The sequence below is a fragment of the Phocoena phocoena genome, chromosome 9 (genome assembly GCF_963924675.1).
Source record: "Phocoena phocoena chromosome 9, mPhoPho1.1, whole genome shotgun sequence".
NCBI classification, from domain to species: Eukaryota; Metazoa; Chordata; class Mammalia; order Artiodactyla; family Phocoenidae; genus Phocoena; species Phocoena phocoena.
This window is the reverse complement of record NC_089227.1, coordinates 95,286,680-95,299,938: the sequence shown is the minus strand read 5'-3', so window position 1 is coordinate 95,299,938 and position 13,259 is coordinate 95,286,680. Positions and strand designations below refer to the sequence as shown.

At 37.5% G+C, this 13,259-nt stretch overlaps 1 protein-coding gene across 1 annotated transcript in view; it reads left to right on the top strand.

The window, feature by feature from the left end:
- Positions 1–13,259, top strand: part of TPK1 (thiamin pyrophosphokinase 1) — a 279,756-nt gene that overhangs the window by 179,394 nt on the left and 87,103 nt on the right. The gene's annotated exons all lie outside the window — the stretch shown is intronic.

Genomic DNA, 13,259 nt, shown 5'->3' with positions numbered 1-13,259 from the left:
TAAAACTTTGAGGTTCCTACAAGGAAATATTTCAGGAAATAAATACATTGAAGATTAAAAGATATTTTAAAAGGCCTTTCTATGAGCCATTGCTGAAACAATTAGGAAAAGAACTAGAGATATTTTGAAGCAAATGTCTGGCAATCTCATCAGAATTTGAAAGGACGGTGAGAACAGATCTCCTCCAGTGCATAGAAATCTGTGTGACAGGCTTTGAAGCGGTTAGCTGAAACTGACATGAGCTCCCATCAGAAGCTTTATTTGAAAACATTTCCAGCCTAAAACGGTTGTTTTACTGTCTGGAGCTCCCAGTCTTTCCAAGGACCCAGTCTAGACAATGTTGAGTTTCCTTCCGGATCTGGTAGTGACCTCACTTTCCAGGGCCAACGCCAAGACACGCTGGGCACTGTGCAAAGTGAACAGGAGGGTTGACCGTATAGCTTCCTTTATCTTACAGGAACAGGCAAGAGTTGGAGGATACAAGAGATTCTTCTGTGCTCGTTAGAACATCCTCAGAACCCCTGCCTTCCACACCAAAATGCATATCCTAATTCTTTTTTTTTTTCTAATTGAAACTTATAAAAATGTTTTATACAATTTTTAAAGGTTATATCCATTTACAGTTATTACAAAACACTAGCTATATTCCCCATGTTGTGTAGTACATCCCGATCGTACACCCAGTAGTTTGCACCTCCCACTCCCCTCCCCCTATATTGCCCACCCTCCACCCATAACCACTAGTTTGCTCTCTATATCTGCAAATCTGCTTCTTTTTTGTTATATTGACTAGTTGGTTGTATTTTTTAATTCTACATATAAGTGATATCATACAGTATCTGAATAATAACATTTAGTCCAGGAAGGGGCCTTGGGCATGATGGAGCTTTTAATCTTCTTGTCTGTGATAATGTTTCAGTCCTGCCAAAATGCTCTACACTATTACTTACCTATATATTTACAGATTGCTTCAACTTTTGAAGTAGATACTTTTTTCTCTACAACTCTGTGAAAATAAGAAATAGGAACTTCACAGGGTATGAAAAGCAACAGAGTTGAGACGCAAGTGTTTCATCAGTGGTATGTGGTAAAAGTGCTAATGAATGGGGTCTTCTGATAGGTAATATTGCCTCATTAAAAAGCCATAAAAATAACTGTGAAATGACACCATGTTGGCTTGGAGAGACATGGATAGATCTTTTTCACAGAGAGGGTCCTGCTTTACTCAGTGTCATTATGAAAGCAGAGCTCGATGTCAGTTTGTCTGTCACCCCTACAAAGTGGCGGGACAGGGCTGGACCCAGAGGAGGAGAAAGGAGATATAGTAACTTAGGAGTTGCTCACATCCTGGGTCAAGGAGAATAAGCAAGTCCTCATAAGGAAATGCATCAAAATCTTCCTCAGGTGGTCTGGAGGCTGGTATTCTCCCTGTCTGTACCCACACTAAAATACGATGCCACTTTCTGATATGAATCAGAAAGTAGTCTGATTCACCTGTTTCAATTTGTGGTATCTCCCATCATGGTCTGTGTTTAAAACAAGTGCCTGTGGCGGTACCACCATCCAGAAGTGTATCTTTACTAATTTTGTTGAAACTACCTCTATTATAATACTTTAATTCATAGCAGTATACTGTGAACAGTCTGTGGTGTGTGTCTGGCACTAGAGTTTCCCTAGGCTGTGTACACATGGGACTAAAAGAGCTGCATCATAGGCAGTGGCATCCTCATCTTTACTAGACCTGCCACATAGCTCTGAGAGTGGAAATGCCAGTGTACACTTGGCTCAGGAGTACACAGGCGTCCCCACGCTTCACGTCCTTACCCTGTTCTCGGTATTGTCAGATTTAATCATTTTTGCCAGTCTGCTGAGTGTCAATGATATTTCATTGTGGTCTCTGATTGCTGGTGAGGGAAAGCATCTTTTTGTAGTTATTAGCCATGTGGGTTTCCTCTTCTGTGAATTGCTACTTTCTTCTGCCCTTTTAGCCCTTGGACTGTTTGTTTCTTTCTTACTAATTCTTAGAAGCTCTTCAGACCCTAATGATCTTCCTCCTGGCTATACATTGCCTTTGCCATTTGTTCATGCCATTTTTGTACACAGAGAGGTTATTAAGTTAAAGGTAGTCAAATTTATCAGTCTTTTTCTTTCAGATTTGTAATTTCTGTGTCGTAAATCGTCTTTCTATCCCCTGTGGTTGTAAAGATGTTCTCACAGTTTAGTTTTGAGGGGGATTTTTTTTTAGGTTTCTCCTTTCACCTGAAATTGATTTTTGTGTATGATATGAGTTAGGGATCTAATTTTTTTTTCCTTACTGATAACCAACTGCCCTAGCATCGTTTATCATCCTTTTTCCAGTGATTTGTGATATACCATAAGTTTTCATATTCATGGGTATGTTTCTTTGATCTCTAGTCTCTTCCTTTGACTTACATTCTTCTTCCTGTACTGATACCACACTGCCTTAATTAACATAGCTTTATAATAAATATTGAAATGTGTTGAGTCTACCAACCTTGTTCTTCGAAATTTTCATGGCTATTCCTGGCTTTTTTCTCTTCTTTGTAAACTTTAGCATTAGCGTGACAAGTGTCACACATACAATTTAATCGTAATTTTTATTGGGATTACATTTAATTTACAGATTATTTTGGGGAGACCAGAACAATTGGGGAAGAGAATTCCTGCATGAAACTGAGTCTTCCCATCCATAAACATATTGTATCTCTCCATTTAATTAGAACTTTTTAATTGCTTTTGATAATTAAAAAAATTTGTCTAAAAGATTCTGTACTTCTTACATAAGAGTTGTCTGTAGAAACCTTGTATTTTGTGCTGCCATTGTAACTACACCTTTAAAAATTACAGGACTTCCCTGCTGGTCCAGTGGTTAAGACTCTGTGCTTCCAATTCAGGGGGCGTGGGTTCAATCCCTGGTCGGGGAACTAATAACATTCTGCGTGGTGCGGCCAAAAAATAAATAAAAATGATATTTTCTGAGTTCATTGGTGCTATATACACATACAAGTGACTTCAGTATATTATATTAATATATTTCTGAATACTTTCATTGTTTCTAAAAAAGTGACTTGGGTTTTCTATAGAGCCACATTTTTGTTAGTAATCAAGTTTTCTTTCTTCTTCATCTGTAACAAATAGGATTGTGTTCAGTTATGAGTAACTGAAATAGTAGCTTTAAAAACTGCCCCCCTTTCCCCCTTCATGTAACAAAGTATAGAGTTAAGTAGTTACAGGGCAAGGTTTCTATGGTCTCCTCAGCCTTTGCCTCAGAACATAAGATGTCTCTGTTGCAACTCCAGCCACTATGTTCCCCGTTCGGCATCAGGTGGGAAAAAACAGAAGAGAGGAAGTAGGGCACAGCACATATTGCAGGAAAAAAAGGCATCAGGGATTCCCAACATTTCCAGAAATCCTTCCTGCATCTAATCTTTTGCCTCAGTGGCTAGAACTATCAAATACCACCCTAGCAGCAAAGAAGTCTGGGACATGAAATTTTTTAATCTAAGGACATAGTCACCCCAAATAAAACCAAGGTCCTGTCAGTGAGGAAAGAAAGAATGAGTAGGAGTCTGCTCTTCTTTCAAAAAAATGCCTTTTCTGTCTGCCATCTTGAGGAACACTTTAGCCACATATATAATAAAAACTCTTTTAACTTTCTTCCAGCCATACTCTTCTGGATTTCTGTTGTTGCTGTCGATGAATCCACAATCAGACTAATTCATATTTGTTTATCATCTGTCTTTAACTCTATCAACTCTTTAGAGTTTAGACCTTTAGAGTTTAGAGTTTAGACCTTATGTTTTTCTTTGATGTTCTACAGATTTACTACAGTATGTTTAAGTGTAACTTCTCTCTTGTTCTAGTTGGTTTTCCTTAGCTCTGATAATTGGTGTTCATTGATTCTGCAAATTTTTCAGATATCCCCATTTTTCAGACAAGGGCATGGTAGTTCAAAGGCCTAGTTAGTGATTTGCCCAAATTCATATCATTAAGGGATTGATACACTCAAAATTTGAATTCAGGTCTTCAATGCTATTTTTCCTGTTTCTAACTAATAAATGAAAGACCTTCCATATAAAATAAGTTGATGTTTTAAAAAAATCACTAAAATGAATTTGGGATAAAGAGAAAAATACAAGAGGAAGTTAACTGTAGACGGGAAAGAAAGCAAAGGAGATAGGAAAGAGGACAATAATGGTAGGAAATTAAAAGTAATTTGGAAGAAAAATAAAAATCCTGAGGGACAGAACTTTTAACTTCTCTACACTTTTGCCTAAGAAAAATATTAAATGGTGTTGCCCTCCATTTGCCCAGGCCTCTGCTTTATAACACTCAAATTGAGTTTGAAATTATGCATTCATTGTTCTTCATTGTTCCTTTTTTTGTGTTTTTTTAAAGAAGTATAGATATAAATGACAGTGAAATAATTTTGTAGCATTGACTGAAAGAGACTCAAATCTAGCCCAAGTGAAAGAGTTCTGAAAGAAAAAAAATTCTGAGAAAACAGTTTGAAAAGATTTTTCATCTCTATTGAAATGCTTTGTAATAGTGTATACAGGTACCAAGATTTTCTGTAGGAGTTCTCTGTGAGTTTTTTTTTTCCTATCTGTCTATTTATTTATACATCTTTATTGGAGTGTAATTGCTTTACAATAGTGTGTTAGTTTCTGCTGTATAACAAAGTGAATCAGCTATACATATACATATATTCCCATATCCCCTCCCTCTTGCATCTCCCTCCCTCCCTTCCTATCCCACCCCTCTAGGTTGTCACAAAGCACCGAGCTGATCTCCCTGTGCTATGCAGCTGCTTCCCACTAGCTATCTATTTTACATTTGGTAGTATATATAAGTCCATGCCACTCTCTCACTTCGTCCCAGCTTACCCTTCCCCCTCCCCGTGTCCTCAAGTCCATTCTCTAGTAGGTGTGCGTCTTTATTCCCGTCCTGCCCCTAGGTTCTTCATAACCATTTTTTTTTTGTTTTTTCAGATTCCATATATATGTGTTAGCATATGGTATTTGTTTTTCTCTTTCTGACTTACTTCACTGTAAGTCACTGTATGACAGACTGTAGGTCCATCCACCACTGTGAGGATTTTTAAGTGCCAGCCTAACAAGGGAACAGTTCAAGCATCTATTAAACAACAACAACAACTACTACTACAGTTGTTATTAATGCAGTTTCACTGAGAAACTCTTAATTCTCACTCCATTATGCCTCACAAGGTGATTCTAGTCAGTTGTCATGGTTCAACAATAGCTATACACACTTAGGGTATAACCTTTGTGAGCTCACGCCACGAATGTGTGAGATGTTTCATGTTTCTAAATGTCTTTATTATTATTTTAGTTATTGCTTTTCTAGTCCAGCCCTTGAAAAAAAGCATTCTGAAACTGTGATGTCAACATTTCCTCTTTGATTCGAGGACAATATCTTTTGTGTCTTCATTCTTTTGATAATCAGTGACCCTCTTTGAGTTGAAGAGATTGTTACAATTTTTACATAAAACACATGCTTCAAGGATCAAAGTTGATGATAATAAGGATGGCTTTTAAAAAATTAATTTTTTTTTTTGCCCCAAGGAAGATGTTAGCTAAAGTTTCCCTCCCCAGGACCATTTTCTCAAGTTCACAGTTTGGTGAAATGAGTGTATTCCATCGTAGCCAAGATGTCATCAGTTGTAAGATGCATTATTATTTTGTGTACACTGAGAAATAAATGCTACTAATTATAATTGCAGAGATGTGGGGAAAATATATGTTAAAACTGATAAAATATGGTAGATCAAATAGAATAGAAATTTACGAATCAAACTATATGCACAGACATACCACTCTTAAACCTGTTGTGAAAAATTGCAGAAGCCTCTGAAATGGGCAAAAAGATACCTGTGTGTCTTTCAGTGGATTGTTTGGCCTGGCCTAGAGGCCCTTGAAAGGTTATATGATTCTATAGGATACCTAGCTTTTCATCGTCTTTGATTATTTTGCAATGTTGTGGAATTAGAAGTTAACTGATAAAGGGTAGATCATACTGTATATGATTCCTGTTCATATAAGTCAGTTGAACTTTTGTTCTGTGAAAACTCCATGGATTATCACCCTATATAAATGGCCAATTTTCCATCCATTAGCAAATCCATTTCAGCACTCCTTGTTGTCTAAATAGGTCTGTCCTTTGTAGTCTCCTTTGAACCAGTGTTTTACATCAGAATAGTTTTCTCATTAATTAATGACTTAATTGAAATCTTTGATGTGTTCATTTTATATTTGTTTGAGTCATTATTTTACCCTTTAAAAATTAAAAAATAATTGTAATCACCTATGGTATTTAAAGGATCACAAGCTGTTGCAGTCTTTAAAAAAAAAACTGTAAAGTGTTATTGCAAAATACCACTTCCGGTTGTATGCAGTAGGTCAGAGGGAGCTCTGGGACAGAGGTCTAATGATGTCACTTCATATTTGTATCCCGGAAAAGGTCTCACAAAGGGCTGTACTTGAACTGTGCACTCTGTATCTATAAAGGATCATGGCCATGACTGAACCTTTTAAGCAAAAGAAATCAGACCAATACGCTCTTCTAGAAGGCAAAAGTTGATTCCAGTACTAGTAAACTAAGCTGGAAGGAAATGACATTTTTAAAGCAGTGTTATTGAAATATAATTCACGTATTATAAAATTGTTCTGTTCTTGATCACAGAAAGAAAGCATCCAGTGTTTTTTCCATGAACTATGATGTTAGCTGTTGGTTTTTCACAGATGTCCTTGATCAGATTGAGGAAATTCTATTCTATTCCTAGTTTGTTGAGTGGTTTTACCATGGAAGGGTTTTGGACTTTGCTTTTTTTTTTTTTGGTCTATTGAGATGATCATGTGATTTTTTTTAAAAAATCCTGTTGATATAATAATATATTACATTAATTGAATTTCCGATATTAAATCAAACTTAAATCCCTCGGATAAGTTCCACTTGGTCATGATGTATAATTCTTTCTCTATGTTGCTGGATTCAGTTTCTTAGGTTTTTTTTTTTTTTTTTTTTTTTTTTTGCGGTACGCGTGCCTCTCACTGCTGCAGCCTCTCCCTCCGTGGAGCACGGGCTCCGGAAGCGCAGGCTCAGCGGCCGTGGCTCATGGCCCCAGCCGCTCCGCGGCATGCAGGATCCTCCTGGATCAGGGCATGAACTTGTGTCCCCTGCATCGGCAGGCGGACTCTCAACCACTGCACCACCAGGGAAGCCCCTAGTATATTTTTGAGGATTTTTGCGTCCACGTTCCTAAGATATACTGTTTTGCAGAGTTTTTTTCTTGTGATGTCTTTGACTGGTTTTCTAATCAGGGTGGTACTGACATCTGCTCTTAAAGTCCAGGCATTCAGGAGGGACCCTCCAGGGAAGTCAACCAAGGCAGCAAGAGTGAAACACCAGTGAAGTAGGTCTAGCAGACAGGATGCAGATTTGGGGAGGACATAGCATAGAGGAAACTCTGGTTGCGGGAGACACCTGACGTGTGTTCTGACCCAAAGATAGGTGGCGCCTTGTGCCTTTTGCCCTCCTTTATGTGTTTGCTTGCTGCTAGAGACAGGAGGGAGGAGAGAATGAGACCTGTAGGACCAGCTCGTATCTAATGAATACATAACAGGGGCTGGCTGGCCCTTCTAAGGAGGAAGTTTAGGTCACTGAACATTTAAACAAGCCTAGCCTGCTGGGGAAGCAGTTTCATTTACAGGAAATTCTATTGAATAATCTCTAAGTGTTCCTTTAAAAAGCAATTATCTCCTTCTCTTGGATAAAGACAAGGAGCAACCTTTCCCCCTTCTGTGTTTAATTAGCCATCAATGGCTTTGCATCTTCACTGCTTTATATTATTAATTCAGAAAAGTCATTAATGTTTCCATAGGTTATTTTTATTTATAAATAGAAAGTGCTAGCTATAAATTCCAATATTGATTTTTCTCCAGTAATAACTTTTCTCTAAGGATCTTTCAAACCTGAGGAATAATAAGTTCCCTCACAAATTTATGTAAATTTAAATGTGTGAAAGATTTATTTTTCGTAATATCTGTACCTAGAATATTACATTTATTTATATATGTCTAAATAAATTAGGATGGTAATTACAGATAAATATTTTCACGAAGGTTTCTCAAGGAAGCCTTACATTTCTATTGGTAGGGCCCTGAATATTTTCAAATATTTGGTAAGATTTAAAGTGTAACAGTGCATACTGAGTTCATTGCTCTAGGCTGTATTAAGTGTTTTTTTTTTTAATTGGAGTATAGTTGATTTATAATGTTGTATTAGTTTCTGCTGTACAGCAAAGTGAGTCAGTTATACATATACATATATCCACTCTTTTTTAGATTCTGTTCCCATACAGGTCATTACAGAGTATTGAGTAGAATTCCCTGTGCTATACAGTAGGTTCTTACTAGCTATCTATTTTATATATAGTAGTGTGTATATGTCAGTCCCAATCTCCCAATTTATCCCTACCCCACCTTCCCCCTCAGTAACCATAAGTTTGTTTTCTACACCTGTGACTCAATTTCTGTTTTGTAAATAGGTTCATTTGTACCATTTTTTTAGATTTCACGTATAAGTGATAGCATATTATATGTCTTTGTCTGACTTCACTTGGTATGACAATCTCTAGGTCCATCCATGTCGCTGAAAATGGTATTATTTAGTTCTTTTTTATGGCTGAGTAATATTCCATTATATATATGTACCACATCTTCTTTATCCATTCCTCCGTCGATGGACATTTAGGTTGCTTCCATGTCCTGGCTATTGTAAATAGTGCTGCAATGAACATTGGGGTGCATGTATCCTTTTGAATTATGATTTCCTTCAGATATATGCCCAGGAGTGGGATTGCTGGATCATATGGTAGTTCTGTTTTTAGTGATTTCTTATATTTTCGACTATGTTATGGAAATAACAGAGCATTACATTCTTGATTAATGGAATATATTAAAAAAGAAACCTTTATTGTTGATACCACATCTTGATTTTTTAATGTATCCTTGATAGTAAGTGCCAGCAAATGACAATTTCTATGATGTATAGTCCGGACTCTATGAATGTTATTTCCTTGACTTAGAATCTAGGATAATTATATTGATAGTATCAGAATGTTGAAAGGCACATCACCGTTTGTCTTGACCTGTGATTTTCAAATGAAATAATGAAGATCTAAAAGTGACTTCCACAAATCACATGGTGTTGTAGGGCCAGCGCTAGCCTGGAACACAGATGTCTCTATCCCAACACAGGGCTTTTTCCTCCTAGGCTCCTTCACTACTAGCAGTGTAGAAAACTTTGATATTTGATAATAGATTCAAATATATATAAAGATAGGTAAGTAAGTGTAAAATGTGTGATGTTTGATAGGTAGATTGAAAAATATAACCATATTTGTTAAAATTTTCATGATACAAGTTTTCAGCTGTATCAGTTCCAAATTGCTGCTATAACAAATTACCACAAACTAGAGGCCTAAAACAAGCTCATCATCTACAGTTCTGGAGGTTGAAGTCCCGAATGGGTCTTATGAGACTAAAATCCAGGTATTGACAGAGCTGCAGTCCTCCTGGAGGCTAGGGTGGAGAATCCTTTTCTTACCATTTCAGCCTCCAGAGGCTGCCCACATTTCTTGACTCATTCCTTCCTTCATTGTCAAGGCCATCAGTGTAGCATCATCAGATCTCTCTTTCTCTGACCTCTGCTTCTATTGTCACCTCTCTTTCTCTGACTCAGACTCTGAGCCACCCTCTTTTAAGGACGTTGTGACTACCCTGGGTAATCCAGGAGAATCCTAGCTCATGCTTTTTAATTTAATCACATCTGAAAAATCCCTCCTGCCATGCAAGTAACTTATTTACAGGTTCTGAGGATTATAATGTGGACATTTTGGGGATGCCATTATTGAGGCTGTCATTTAAGTCTGTAATCAATAAGTTCAATAATTTCCTGGAATAATACATATTGAATACGGTTATTACATCACTGAATCTTTACAGTTACTCTGAAAAGTAATGTATGAAGACTGTTTACATGTCCTTGAGAAACCGAATCTCAGTGTTATTCATCGTGGCCTCAGATAACATGTGGTAAAGACTCAAGACAAAATAGACACAAAATATTGCGTGAGCATGATTTATTTGGTGTCCACAAAGAGGGGTGAGAGAGACAATTTCCATTCACTCTGGTTTCTGTTCTCCAAGGATTGTGGTCAAGTTTAGTCCAGTGTATATTCTGATCCCTGGGAGCCATGAAGGAAGTCAGAAGGTTTGCATCTGGTCAGCCGTGAGTTTGTAATCGGGCTTTTATTAGACATATTCCTTCTTTCTCTCCTTTTTGGATTGCTTCTCTTTTTTAGCCTTTGAGGCTGCATTTTAATGAGAAACTGATAGTTTCTACCAATAACAGGCAGCAATCTGATGTGTGATTAAGATGGTGAAAAACAAAAGGCAGAAAATTTGACTCTTGTATTGCTTTCTTAGTTCCATATTATTTGAGTCTCAGGACTCTACGGGTCCTTAACAATCGATCAGATATGTATCATTAATTTGCCGAGCACGCATGCACCAGCAGACTACTGATTGACTACTTATCTGCTCTTTTATTCCTGCCCCTTCCACACACACAAACACCAGTGCCGCACACATATACTTGCACTACAATATGGTACAAGTTTGGGTTTTCTTATTATATACATAGATTTGATCAGTCTGGGGTCATAGAACACAGAACTGCCGCTTTTGATAAGTTCTGAATATTAACACTGAGGAATAATCGCACAAAATGACAATCATGGGGAACTTGAGGACCCAACTTTTATGAAAAAGGCAAAGTTGGGTAAGGGGGAGCTTGATAAGCAGTAGATATTATTTCTCTGGGGAGAAAAATACAAAGAGGAACAAGATTGGTTTTTTTAGACTATGTTATTCTGCAGGATTTTCAAAAATTATACTGTTAGCAAACATTACAGTTTCCAGACATACAAGACTAATGACATACAGCCTACAACAAATTTGTATTAAATACTGTATATTTCGTTAACTCAGCTCCAATTCTGTTTTCTATGTTATAGGATTTGAAGCAGATATGAATGATTTTTCTTAAGTCCTTACCCTTTTGTGATTCTGCTAGAGCACAAGAAACCAACAGTAATTTACTGTTTGCCATAATCATCCTGTTTTGTTTTTAGAAAACTCCCAACAACCTGACAACACACATTTGTTATGGTTGAGTCTAGGCATTTAAATATGAAAACAGTTAACATGCATTTGTAGGGAATATGACAAATGGGAATGTGTGAGCAGACCAATTTTTCATTGACCTGCATTCAAGAACACTATGATAACTCAGACATGCCTCCCAAGTTGTTGAAATGAGTTGATTTCCTGGTATTTATGTGGGCAGGTTGACTGATGAGAATGACTTTGGTATAAGCTCGAGTCCCTTTCTATTTCCCCTCCTCCAGGCTTCACTTTTGTGCTGATTCAGATGTGAGCTCTGTGCATTCAACCATCCAGCTAATATATTGAGACAAGAAAGCAATAACTTTTGCTCATTACATGAATTGTAGAGAAAGAATCAAGGGGTTCAGATGAATAAACTTTTACTATGGGAACAGCTCACTGGGCATAATTTTCTTCTGGGTCCATATAATCATATTGTGTGTTTTGAATATACTTTCTTCTACCTATCTTTTCTCTACACTCATTCTTATTCAGGTATAACATCAACTCTTTTATGAATGCAGAGTGTTATTATCCTCATTTTACAGATGAGGAAACTGAGACCCAGAATGTTAAATGAATTGTCCAAGTTCATGTCTCCTAACTCAGTCCTCCATGCACAGAAAGTGGATCCATCACTGGTTATTTACCTATCTATTTTTAAAAGCTTTCGACTTGGTGAAGTAAGCTATCTCAACATCCTTTTTCTAAATGAAAATAGAATTTTCCCAGACATTGGGCAGGTTCTAAGACAAAGGAGACAGAGAATTAACACCTTGGCAATTAAACTCATGATATGAGCCCTACCTAAGACATTCCTTTCCACTCTGTGAGCCACAAATCAGAACCCATGCAGATTTGAAGAGTGTGTAAATTAAGTGTAACTTATGCTCACCGTGATGTGTGATGTCTGGGGTGATTATAAACCAAATGTCATTCATCGCGGTTCTCAAGTATTTGTGGTAAGGACTCAAGGGGAAAAAAAAATATTTACTTAGCATTCACAAAGGGGGATAAATGGTTAAAGCAGGATTTTTGATGAAAAGGAAAGAGCAATGATAAAAGGGCAAGATGGTTTGGCTGCAGGAGGTTTAGATGGCAGGCAGGTTTCTCAGCTGTGAGCTGCCCCTGTGTCCTGTAGATTGCTTGGAAGCCAGATTGTGAAAAAGCTGAAAATATTTAGAGAACACTAGGCTTAAATTAAAAGAAGGGCAGATCACACTGGGGAAATGCCCAAAATGCAGACTAAATTAGAAGCATCTGCATAAAGGCGCTTTGAAACATGTCTGTGGACCCCAAGTAAAGCTTGTAGAGAAGAAGTATTTGCATAATGTGTTTTTGTTACAGTGCAGGTTACATAGAGAGAAAGTTCTCAAGCTTAAGAGGTGTATTTGGGAACTAGCAAGAGAGGGTAGAGGGCTTCTCCTGGTTTTGAGATTATAAAACAGCCAAAAAAGGAAACAACTCAATGCTTTAAACCGTTTGACAAAGTAACTCTCTGGAGATTATTGTATGACATGTAACTTACCTTCTTCTCTCTGTGTAATTTGTACCTTGAGTTTCCCTTGAAACGTAGCAAAAAACATTTATACAGCTATTTACTTCAGTTAATAATGTGGAGGAAAGATGACAGTAGGGTTCAAGCCCTGACTGTGAAACGAATGAATTATATGGCCCCAGGACGTCATACAGATCCTTCATCTATACCAAGAGGGTTGCTAGATGATGTCAGAGGTTTCAGTGTGGAACTGTGGCTTCTGAAGCCACAGAGAAATAAGCGGGTCTAGATCATAAATGCCAGGAGCTTAATGTTCAAGGAGACACCTCTCTCCCCCTTAATTCCCTATGTGATGGCAATTAAAGTCCCTGTGGGAAGCAGCAAGAGGACCAGACTCAGGAGACTTCTGTCTGGGGTTGCTGTGCAGCCCCTCTTTGCATAGATTTCGTGCGATGTGGTCCACCATATGGAAGTGGCTTTGAACGTTGCAA